Genomic DNA, 13080 nt, shown 5'->3' with positions numbered 1-13080 from the left:
GAAACATCCTGTATATATCAATAAGGTCAAGTAACACCATATTTTTAACAAGCTGTATAGTCGAAACAGAAATCGGTCAGAATGTGCAACAAAGTGGCGGTATCAATGTTTGGTATAAATATTTAAGAAATTCGAGAAGTCGCTTTAAAGATAAGATATTTTAATATCCCATTAATAATTGTAAACTAGTTAATTGAGAACTTACAGTAACTACACACTTGGATATTAGTACAGTTAAATTAATTAGACGTTAAATATTACGCAAGAGAAATTAACCGTTTTTCTACTTTTAAGGGCAAAAAAAGCAAGTTCATTCGCGGAACCGAATTCAAAATTGTTTTGCACATCATATTTAAAATATTATTTGGTTATATCTCGTTTTTGTTGGTAAAAAAATACTAATTTGTCCGAACTAAATTACGGTTCTGTTGATATCCAAAAGTTGGTATTCACACAATGTTGCCAAACTGAATTTTGTTATAATCGATTTAAATTTTCTAGCCGATTTCCGAGCGTACTATACCGTGTAATTTTCAGGGTTACCACCGAATTGCATGAAAATTTGGATAGTACTTACCCTCCACTTCAAAGTTTGACTTGGCCGTTGGTTGCTTTTACTTGGGGGATGAAAGACACTCTTTCTCAGGGGTGAAAAAATACGTTCAAAATAACTTTTGTTCTAGAGTTTTTTTTTTAACTAAGTTAATACTTTTTGAGTTATTTGCGAGTGAAAATGTATGTTTTTCAAACAAAAAATACGTTTTTAAGCGGATTTTTGCAAATAACTCATAAATTAAGCATTTTATCGAAAAAATATTCTTATCAAAAATGTAGCTTAAAAAAAACCAAAAAAAAATGGTTGACTCATGAAGTTTATAGACCCAGTAAAAGCAAAGTTGCAGCTCATGAAAAATACGTTCATATTCGTCAAATTCCAAATCGAATATTTCAACGTAAAATAACCAAAAAATGAAGCACTTTTCGGAAAAAACTCATCATAACTTTTTTTTACAAAAAGCTTAATTTTTGTTTTTTTTTAGTTTCTAGGATCAAAAGTAAGCAAGTTACGCTCAAAATAAAGCTATTCCCTTTTTTTGGTAAAAAAATCCTGAAAATCTCCCCCTAATGGCATCCCAAATGAAATTAATCGTTACCGCTTCACAAGTTACTTTACTTGTGTATGTATTGTTTATAAATATGATCTGTAAGGTTCATCGGTTCAAAGTGCAAAGTTCATTTTTTAAAGGGCTGTAGTTGAAAAGGCTTAAACGAGTTACTAATCAAGAGTGTATGCAAATTTTGATCAGCCATATCTTAACCAAATTTACATTTTCTTACTTTTCGAGATTTTTAGTATCGCTAATATGTAATTTTAAAGTTATTTTGAAAAAAGGCATTTTTTTCAAAATAAAAAATTTACTTTAAAACCAATTTTTTTCAAAAATAAGCATTTTGAATCGATGAAAGTTACAAATCATCATATAAAAGTAAAGTAACTTGTGAAGCAGTAACGTTTAATTTCTTTTGGAATGCTAATTAGGGGATAATTTTCACGATTTTTTTACCATAAAAAAGTGACTAACTTTATTTTGAGTGTAACTTGCTTACTTTTTATGCTGGAAACTTTTTTAAAAAACAGAATTAAAGCTTTTTTAAACACATCCCCCGAAAAGTGCTTCATTTTTTGGTTATTTCACGTTGAAATATTTGATTTGGAATTTGACGAGTAAGAACCTACTTTTCATTAGCTACAACTCTGCTTCTACAAACTTCAGTCATACACCATTTTTTCACTTTTATATAAGCTACATTTTTCTTAAAAAAATTTTATTCGATAAAATACTTATTTTTTGAGTTATTTGCAAAAATCCGTCTAAAAACGTGCTTTTTGTTGAAAAATGAACATAAACACTAGCAAATAACTTAACTCGCAAAAAGTATTAATTTAATGAAAAAACTCTATACCTAGATAGAGCAAAAACTTCTTTGCTTAGCTTTGCAAATTAGTCAGTTTATCAATTTCCGGACTTATTTTGAATGTATGTTTTTTCATCCCGCAGAAGGGGTGAAACTCACCCCCAGGGCAAAAGCACACATCGGCACAATATCACTTTTTTTCTTCTGTTCATGTTAGCTCTGTGTATGCCAAATTTCATGTCAATCCAAGCGGTTCTTAAAATCGGGAGCTTTTGCAATATTTTACCGTGAGTGAATGGACTACGAGTATATGGGAAATTACATAATGCATAGTGGCGCCGATCATTAACCAAAAATATATGAAATCGATTGAATATGTTAAAGAAGCTGATAGAATTAGGTCATTAAATAAGGCTTGCCTCAAAAGCGTGTGCTGCATGGTGAGAGAAGCAGAATACTAATCAGAATATATGAGGGAAACACGTACGTGACTTATAAACATTATGCTGAAATAAATAATGGTACGTGGCTGCTTCTACCCATCGTTGAAACACAAAATGAGGACAGTCGTGTGTAGAGATGTACCTTCAATATTGGAATTTTTCAAAAATAAGATCCAAGTATATTCCAGGTGCACATATTTGATTATTTTTTTTTCTTTCACTAAGATAGGATTTTCCTTTAATGATAAAAAATTATTCGAATATTACTGTCTATAATCTATAACAGTGTGGTCCAACCTCAGGCACGCGGGCCGCATGCGACCCGAGGCTCGTTAAACTGCGGCCCCCGCAAACACATTTCAAAAATATTGCCATTGATAACTTTTACCTGTTCCAACCCTGTCTAACTTTCCATAATCTTAAGAAAGTAGTTAACCTTGAACACCCACTTCCTATGAGCGGGCAGTTAGCTGTTAGCTTCTGTCCGCTGCACGTGTCGTGTTGAATTAACAGTGGCGAATAAATTGAATGTTAAATTCAGGATGAGTAGTGCCAAAAAACGCAAAATTTTCGAAGATAATCCATGTATGTTCCAAGGAAAATGGGAAAATCAATATTTCTTCATCGAATTAAAAGACAAACCTCAGTGCATTATTTGTTGTCAAGTACTCGCGGTATTAAAAGAATACAATACTAGTAGGCATTATGAAACCCAGCACAAAACAAAATACGACAAATATCAAGGTGAAGCTCGCAATACTCTTGTAAAAGAACTTGAAGATAAATTGAATAAACAAAAATCTCTATTTACAAAACCGACAGTTGTTCAATCATCAAGCTTAGCAGCATCATATGAAGTATGTTTAGAGCTTGTCATAAGTGAAAAAGCATTTAGAGATGGAGAAATGATCAAGCGGTGTGCCGTTAAAATGGCGCGATCCTTTGGAGATGAAAAGATGGCCAAAAATTTTGAATGTGTTTCAGTTTCCCATCAAACTGTATCTAGAAGAGTTGATGAGCTGAATACTCATGTATTTAAAAAAATGGTCGACACAGTTCGTGATTGTACTACTCCTTAGCCCTGGACGAATCTGTTGATATTACTCACAAAAATCAGCTATTAATTTTTGTTAGATGAATCAGTGAAGATTTTTGTGTAACTGAGGAACTTCTAAAACTGCACCACACGGAAGACGGGACCAAAGGTATAAATACATTTGAAGCAGTTAGTGACTCTGTGAAAAATATAGGCGATTTTCAAAAGTGCTCTTACGTTTGCACCGACGGAGCAAAAGCAATGACGGGACGCATAACGGGATTGGCTGGACTTTTGCGGGAAAATGGTGTTACTGTATTATGTTTCATTGCATTATCCATCAAGAGGCTCTCTGCGGAAATTGCGGAAAACTGTAGTGCAGATGGTAAACAACTTAAGAGGAGGAAACAGCTTAGCGACACCGAAAATTCATCTCTTTCTTGGAGGAATTAAATACTGAATATAAGGACGTCCCCCTACATTCAGAGATACGCTGGTTGAGTGCAGGTAAATCCCTTAGACATTTTTTTCTTTAAGAAAAGAGATCTTACTGTTTTTTGAAACGGAAATTGTTATTAACACGGAAGTATGTATTTATAACAAAGCTAAAGAACAAAACATTTCTTCATGAAGTGGCATTTCTAACAGACATTACCTCTCACTTGAACACATTAAACCTACAACTCCAGGGGAAAAATAAGACAGATTGAGACATTCCGCAAAAAACTCGATCTTTTCGAGAACTGCATGAAAAGAAACGACCTCACACATTTTCCTGCGTGTTTCGAAATAAATCAAGAAGAAACCATGGTCGATTTCTCGAGGTTTGCAAAAGTTCTTACAGAAATAAAAAGATAATTCGATGAAAGGTTTTCGGAATTTGATGCACTAAAGCCCGATCTTGAGCTTTTTAACAATCCAATGGGAGTCAACATCCAGAACCAATCAGCAGAATACCAATTAGAGCTGTGCGAACTACAGTCCGATTCGTTTTTTCAAGCAAAGAAAAATGAAGACATTAGTACCTTTTAAAGTTAGTCTCCAAGGATCGTTTTCCTAAACATCGTAACTTTGCGTTGAAACTATATTACTGTTTGGTAGTACGTATATAATATGTGAAAGTATATTTTCTACTTCGAAGCATATTAAATCTAAAACACGTAATCGCATGGAAAACGATTCTCTGGAAGCGTGTATTAGACTCACTATGACTAGCATAGATATAGAGGTGCAAAAGTTAGTAGAGGATAAGCCCTTGCCTCAAATATCCCATTGCTTTTTTATTTTATGTTAAATTTTAAATATAACATGTAAATTGTAAACCATAATAAAATACTTGTAAATAATATTTCGGTTGTATATTATTTTTTAAAATAAACTTTTTTTGAACTAGTCGAGTTCTCTGGCTCTTCATAATAATTTCAAATTTAATACGGCCCGCAACGTCTAAAAGGTTGGACCACACTGATCTATAATATAAATAATCTCGCTCTTCAGGCCTGACCCCTCGGAGGACCTGTTGTGGTCATCGTAATGTTGTTTAATGTCTGTCTCCAAAGATCTGGTCATTTCTTTAAACTCATGCATAGGCTTTTTGCATATTCCTGTAATTTGATCGATTCATCTTTTGGGATCTTCCTCGTAATCTTCAGCCTTCTACATATCCAAATCTTTCCATGATTTCTGTATCTGGCCTCCTAACATGGCTTAAGTATTTTAATTGTTGGAGATGGACTTTGCTGGAGATCCGTTTGCTGACTGTAAGCTCATTTAAAATTGAATTATTTGTCCTGTGGTAGATCCACGGAATTCGTAATATTCTTCTCAAACAGAACATTTTCAGTGGCACCTATCTTTCTTCTTTCCACTTGTCTTAAAGTCCAAGATTTGTATCCGTATGTCAATATTGGGAATATTCAGTTGATCAACCTCATTATTAAAATTCGTGAAATTTTCGATACCTTCTTCTAAGTTTTATTTCTTCCTGTAGGGGCTCTGTGTTTGAGATCAATGATCCCATTATATAAGTATGAGCTCACAACTGGTCAATCGTGTTGATATGTGAGTGAATGATTGTCTATTCTATCCAGTATGAAGATCTATGTCTTTGATGTGTTTAACTGCAGATGAAATATTTGACTTTCGTTTGCAACCAGTCGTATGAGATCAATTAACTCTTCATGACTATTGCAGAAAGGGCTCTGTCATCTGCAAAACGTCTTCTTCTTAACGTGCCCTATCAAGTCCCCTTGACGTTGGCGATTAACATGGCGCAACTGTCTCTGTCTCGAGCTATTCTAAATAGGTGTTCTGCTTTCTTTATTCCTGTCCACTCCCGGATATTCTTCAACCAAGAGGCCTGCTGTCTACCAATTCCTCTGCGTTCTTCGATTTTACCCATCATAAACAGAGTAGGTCAAGGCGAAGGTGATTTAATGAAGATGATAAAAAAGAGAAAACTTGAATATCTGGGGCATATAATGAGAGGTGGCAGATACAGGATGCTGCAGTTAATACTCAATGGAAAGATCGACGGAAAAAGAGGAATTGGTCGAAAGAAATATTCATGGCTCCGAAACCTTCGTCAATGGACTGGCTTATCAGCAGATCAATTGTTACATGCCGCACAAGATCGAGAACGATATCGGCAAATTGTTATGGAAGCTACCCACGCCTAAAAATTTGGGCACGGTACTTAAAGAAGAAGAATAAGTTGAAGAATATTATACCGGCCTCCCCTTACTACGTGTCCAAAATAGTGTCCTGCAAAACGTAGGTTTTTTATTTTTCGGCTATTTATTGGGATGCCGTTTCACCCTTCACGCGCTCTTCTCATGATTCCCATAAATGTTTAATAATTATGGAGACAGTATACATCCTTGTTCTGGATGGAATTCATTTGAGAATGTGTCAAGCACTTTAACTGGTTCAGTATTGTGTTCAGTTAAAAGCTAAATTAAGTGTTGTGGTATGCCTAACTTTTTTTTGATACTTGCCATCAGTGTTGCCATTTGACCCTGTATCTATAAAACAACGACTCTGTATGGTGGGATATTGAATAGCCTAGATTTTTTTATTATTTGTGCTCTCGGGTACTTTTACTTTTTGTAAATTCAGGTTGCTCTTGGGTTATTTCTCTTTGTACGAAAGTTTCAGTCTCTCATTGATTTTGGAAGTATTTTACTAGTATGTATGTGTGATAAGGGAGATGGTTTTATAGTTGTCGCATTTATGGAGTCTGTCTTTTTTATGATGTATTGTCGTCATTGTAGATAAAACTAAAAAAAACACCATCGAATACAACCGACCAGTGGTCCTGGCTTTCGTAGACTTTCGCAAAGCATTCGATACAATAGAAATTAACAGCGTAATGAAAGCTTTGGAAGAAAGTCGTATAGGTTCCAAACTGATCGAAAACATATACAATAGTCAGTGGCGGCTTGTCCTATGAGGCAGGTTAGGCAGTGCCTCACCAGTATATCAATCGACTATTTACGTTAATTCTTTGTTTTATAATCAGTTTTTTAAATATAATTTAGCTTTTTGAAATTTCCTAAATACCTTTATTTTTATGAAAAAAATTAAAATAATCTTGGCCCTGACTCTTTATCTTATCTTATATATATCCGTCTTCCACGTGCCATTCCAACTTTCTCAAATCATTACAGTTAAAGCATGCCTCACACCATCTGCAACAGTATGTGACAACGCCAACAGTAAAACCGGCAAAATTTGAAAAATGTGCCACCGATTCTAGGAACAAAATTCATCCATCCTTGACGCTTGCCTCCGGCTCCGCGCAACAGAATAGGAATAGCCGAACGGCCTCAGGCTCCGCGGAACGGAATGGGAATAGCCGAACTGAACCGACTAGTACAAGCACAAGTCGATTGTAGATCATAGCTTTCTATGTACGCGCGGTATATACGAATGGCTTATTATATTTTAGAAGTTTATGGATATGTAGGTATTTAAAACAGTGTTCATTTTAAATCATTGTTCATCATCATCTAATAAATTGTTCTGAAGCTATTTTTTCTTTGTGGCATTTATGTAATTTATTATTCTAAATGAGAAATAAGATTATACAATTTAACTTAAAAAATTATTTTATTAACGTTTCCACTTCCACATCGGACGTTTACATACAAAAGTAGTTTTTAAGTGTTTCAAAAATGTTGTATGTTGTGGTTGTGTTTTTTTTGTAAATTTTTTTTGAACATACATTAAAATCAGAGTGAGCAAAAGATTTAAGCGAATAATATTGCAACATGATTCCCACAGCCTTAGCTCATTCCCCATATCTTCCACGATTTTTGAAAAAAGTCACACTCTTTTGTTATGTAAAACTTGGAAGTTTTCAATGTGGAATTGGAATTCAAAATAACTCTATGCACTGAGGCTGAAAGCATTTGAGTCGATCGCATAATTCACTGGAAAAGTTTTAGAGAACTAATCGACAGCAAATATTTCTTGATGATTTTTTGTCCGGAATTCTTTGTAGGGATATTTTGAATAAAAAATTTTTGTAGATTATTTGTTCGGGACTTTTTGTGGGGATTTTTTGTCCGGGGATTATTTGTCTGGGGATTTCTTGTCCAGGGATAATTTGTGAGGATTTTTTGTTCGGGATTATTGGTCCTAGATTCGTCCTAGCATTATGACGTCACAAAATCAACCTTCTGTCCATTAAAGAGAAGCTAACCATAATAATAAAATTCCTCAGGTGTAGTGTGCCTCACCACCTTATACTATCACGAGCCGCCCCTGACAATAGTGCAAACTAACCATTGCCGTAAGATTAAAAAAAGATACAAAATTTATAAAAAATCAAAAGAGGAATGAAACAAGGAGATATGATATTTTCCAAACAGTTCTGGAATATGCTTTGAAATAATTACAATGGATGTCTGGACGCCAAAAGAATAAATGTCGACGGCGAAATGTTCTGATAACAGATGACTTACATCACCATTTCATATTTTCCTTCCCATCAAAAACTACCCCAATTATTTTTTAGCTATTGTACATTTTTTAAATTAAATCATATTCCTTGAATTCAAAACACATTAACACGATCACCAATAGCTTTTTTATACATTAGTATGCTATAAATCAAAGATTAGGTCACAGAATGCAGGACCTGTTAAAATGCCAGTTTTAACAAATTGTTCAGACTTTCGGTTGACATATTTTATAAATTCCGTGAGGTCTACCAAAATCTGATTTTTATTACAAATTCCCCTAAAACATTAATCATTTTTAATTTAATTTTCCCAGTTACGTATACGCGTTCGCACGCGAAAGAAGGTTTTTTTTTAGAAAAGTGTCAGCCTACTTTCCGGTCAGGTGTCTTTCAGTTCAGCCTTCAATATTTGTATTACGAATTCAAAAGAGCTCACTACCGGTTCCCATCTAATCCTTTTAAAAATATCCGGCTTGGAGACTATTTTGCTTTAACATTTTTACGATTTTCGTCAAAGGCTAGAACAAGCGTTAATGGAGATGCGGCGTCTCTTGCTTTAAAGGTTTTAGGAAATCATCCTTCTAAATATCACTTGACCTCGAGATGTCCTATTGTTTAGTCGTACGATTTATAACTCAAAGCTGAAGTTTACAATGAAGTCAGACTCTAAACAGGTATATTCTGAAAATTTTATAATAACATGTAATGCCGGATTTATACTCAGCTATTGCTACTGCCGCTGCCGTTGACGGAAATATTGCCCGAAATATGATCTCGACACGAGTGAGGTGTTTACATCAGTCTCATTACCGAACGAATCACAAGAAAGGAATGTGACAACAACATCGTCTTGCTCCCTTACTCACTTGCCGCTCTGCCGGCGGCGAAGCCGCCTTTGACTTCTCTCCTTTGACTTCCGTCACTAGAACCGACTTTTTGGGTATGTAGGTGCAGTGGCAGTAGCATGACGAGTAAAAGCGCGAGTGAGCTATTTACACATTCACGCTGCCCACTTCCCTGTCCAATTCCCTGTCGAACAGGGCTGAGTATAAATCCGGTATAAAACATAGTCGAATGGATTTTTTTACCTATACAGGATGGCTCCTTTAACGTTGATGTACTTTTTAGTTCAAATGTATTAAGTATGCACCAAAGAAAAATTGCCCACTTTAGTGTTGGCAACGCATGTTGATGACAAAAGTTTCTAAAATTGCTTTAAGTTGCCAATAAACGTTGTATTAAAGAAAATGTTAGAACATTGTTTCTGTATTAGTCGGTAAATATCTAAAGAAATAGCCGCGTTGTAAATATTGTTGATGACAAGCTAGATGTTGTACGATTGGAACAGTCAGTTGGAAGCATTTATCCTCATCATCATCTAACCGTCTGCGTCTAAATTTGAATATAGGAATCCCTTAATTTCTTCTAGTCAGTAGGTCTTGAGTTCTCAGCGGTTCTATTGACGTCGTCTGTCCATGGAGTAAATGGTTCTTCTGTCTGCTCTTGGTCCTCACACTGTAATTGTTTGAATCCACCTTCCATTCATTTTGGCCATATGATCCACCCAGTTCCACTTCAGCCCTGTTATGCGCTCTATGACATGTGTGATGGCTGTCCTTGTTCTTATTTTCTCGTGGGTATATAACCCCTTCTCTGAGATTTAGTGTAAATAACGTTTCATTCTTCTTTGAGCTTTGATTGCTGTGGGAAGGGTTTCGGCGCCATAAGTCATTATTGGTAGTATAAATTGGCCGAATGTGTTCTTTTCGAATAATTCGGCTTGTTCAGCTTTTAAGATGTCTAATAGAGCTCCAAATGCCGCCCATGTTGAAGTGATTTCTTTGCAGTTAACGATTTGGTTGTAATGTGTCTTTCCAAAATTTCAAAATGTTCAAACCAACTTCCATATAGGTGAACCCGTTTAAAAACATATTCCAGAACTACTGTAAAGATTTTGGGAGATATTAGGCGCGTTCCAAGCGACATGAAAACGGTCCTTCGTACTGCCCTCGTCATGCGCATTATAAAAAATGCGTTCCAAGCGAACATGAACGATGATTCGTATCGTACACGGTGTTGTTCCAAGAGATCCATGTACCGCTTCGAAATCGGTAACTGAACGGTAACTTTTGATACATGCCTTCAAGCAGAAACTATTTGTACTGGCTTGTGCAGTTAGGATTGTTTTCATTTTTACTGGTCACTGCTATGAGATCAGCTGATGATTCAATAATAGAATAATCCACAATTTACGCTATTAGTACCTGTGAATCTTGATTTCCGTTTAAATAATTATTAATTCTTTTTTTTTCAAATTAATCTTATAAAAATATGGATAATTTATTTTTTTTTTTTTCATAGAAGACAACGATTTAATGTCAGATATCGATTCTGAGGAAGATTTTGAAGGTGAAGTGATGTTATTAGACTTTATTACGGTTGCCTTGTCCGACGGTGGTGGGGAGACTTATATTTTTGAAATAATAAAAATGTGTACCATTTTTATTCGGCTGCAATACGAAGGAAAAACAATCTTACTTTTTAATTAGAATAAGGAGTGCAGCCAGTCCCTTTAACTGCAGTTTTCTGCTCTTATTGGAGCGTCATCAGAAGGAACGTAGGCACTGTTCTCCTTAATCCAATCAAATTGCATCGAAAGGTTTTCCCAAATATTGCAGCCAAAGTGATGGTAATGGGTGGCTAGCGCCATCTGGCCGTAAAAATACGAAGCAAGTTTTCAATCCTAATAGCAAATAATTAATATTGAAAAATATCAAAAATCACTAAAAGATTTTTAAATTGAAAACTTACTGGTACATCCCCATGTATACGCCTCCAAGACTTCTACAATTTGCAAGTCATATGGATGCTGCAGTAAAGACGATAGGGAAGGAATTCTAAACCTTGCAATTCAAATCCCCGTCTGCAGCCGGCTAGGAACTGAAAGATGCACCATAGTTACTCTACTGAGTAATACGAAAATAAAATAATAAAAATGTGTACCATTTTTATTCGGCTGCAATACGAAGGAAAAACAATCTTACTTTTTAATTAGAATAAGGAGTGCAGCCAGTCCCTTTAACTGCAGTTTTCTGCTCTTATTGGAGCGTCATCAGAAGGAACGTAGGCACTGTTCTCCTTAATCCAATCAAATTGCATCGAAAGGTTTTCCCAAATATTGCAGCCAAAGTGATGATTGAATTGCAAGGTTTAGAATTCCTTCCCTATCGTCTTTACTGCAGCATCCATATGACTTGCAAATTGTAGAAGTCTTGGAGGCGTATACATGGGGATGTACCAGTAAGTTTTCAATTTAAAAATCTTTTAGTGATTTTTGATATTTTTCAATATTAATTATTTGCTATTAGGATTGAAAACTTGCTTCGTATTTTTACGGCCAGATGGCGCTAGCCACCCATTACCATCACTTTGGCTGCAATATTTGGGAAAACCTTTCGATGCAATTTGATTGGATTAAGGAGAACAGTGCCTACGTTCCTTCTGATGACGCTCCAATAAGAGCAGAAAACTGCAGTTAAAGGGACTGGCTGCACTCCTTATTCTAATTAAAAAGTAAGATTGTTTTTCCTTCGTATTGCAGCCGAATAAAAATGGTACACATTTTTATTATTTTATTTTCGTATTACTCAGTAGAGTAACTATGGTGCATCTTTCAGTTCCTAGCCGGCTGCAGACGGGGGATTTGAATTGCAAGGTTTAGAATTCCTTCCCTATCGTCTTTACTGCAGCATCCATATGACTTGCAAATTGTAGAAGTCTTGGAGGCGTATACATGGGGATGTACCAGTAAGTTTTCAATTTAAAAATCTTTTAGTGATTTTTGATATTTTTCAATATTAATTATTTGCTATTAGGATTGAAAACTTGCTTCGTATTTTTACGGCCAGATGGCGCTAGCCACCAATTACCATCACTTTGGCTGCAATAGTTGGGAAAACCTTTCGATGCAATTTGATTGGATTAAGGAGAACAGTGCCTACGTTCCTTCTGATGACGCTCCAATAAGAGCAGAAAACTGCAGTTAAAGGGACTGGCTGCACTCCTTATTCTAATTAAAAAGTAAGATTGTTTTTCCTTCGTATTGCAGCCGAATAAAAATGGTACACATTTTTATTTTTTTTATTATTTTATTTTCGTATTACTCAGTAGAGTAACTATGGTGCATCTTTCAGTTCCTAGCCGGCTGCAGACGGGGGATTTGAATTGCAAGGTTTAGAATTCCTTCCCTATCGTCTTTACTGCAGCATCCATATGACTTGCAAATTGTAGAAGTCTTGGAGGCGTATACATGGGGATGTACCAGTAAGTTTTCAATTTAAAAATCTTTTAGTGATTTTTGATATTTTTCAATATTAATTATTTGCTATTAGGATTGAAAACTTGCTTCGTATATTTATAATTATATTTTTGACTTTACGTCACAAGAGTTCACATTCCCATATTTTTAAATGATTTTCGATCATTGAATGTGTGTTATTGTGTATACAGGGTGAGGCATATAACTGGCCTATTAGAAATATCTCGAGAACTAAAGGCAACAGAATCATGAAAATTGGAATACAGGGGTTTTGAAGGATGATCTATTAAATGAAAATATTTTCATCTCTTTGCAACTTCCGGTTATACCGGAAGTTGCTTATAACTTCGTTTTTTTTAAATGGGACACCCTGTATATTTTTACATTTTTGGATTCTCTT

General features: G+C 35.2%; 1 protein-coding gene across 3 annotated transcripts in view; it reads right to left on the bottom strand.

Moving 5' to 3' along the window:
* The window catches only part of LOC114327271 (caskin-1), a 475220-nt gene that overhangs the window by 221336 nt on the left and 240804 nt on the right, over positions 1-13080 (bottom strand). The gene's annotated exons all lie outside the window — the stretch shown is intronic.

The sequence above is a fragment of the Diabrotica virgifera genome, chromosome 2 (genome assembly GCF_917563875.1).
Source record: "Diabrotica virgifera virgifera chromosome 2, PGI_DIABVI_V3a".
In the NCBI taxonomy this organism is placed as follows: domain Eukaryota; kingdom Metazoa; phylum Arthropoda; class Insecta; order Coleoptera; family Chrysomelidae; genus Diabrotica; species Diabrotica virgifera.
Note: the sequence above shows the minus strand (reverse complement) of the source record. Positions and strands in the feature narration are given on the sequence as shown.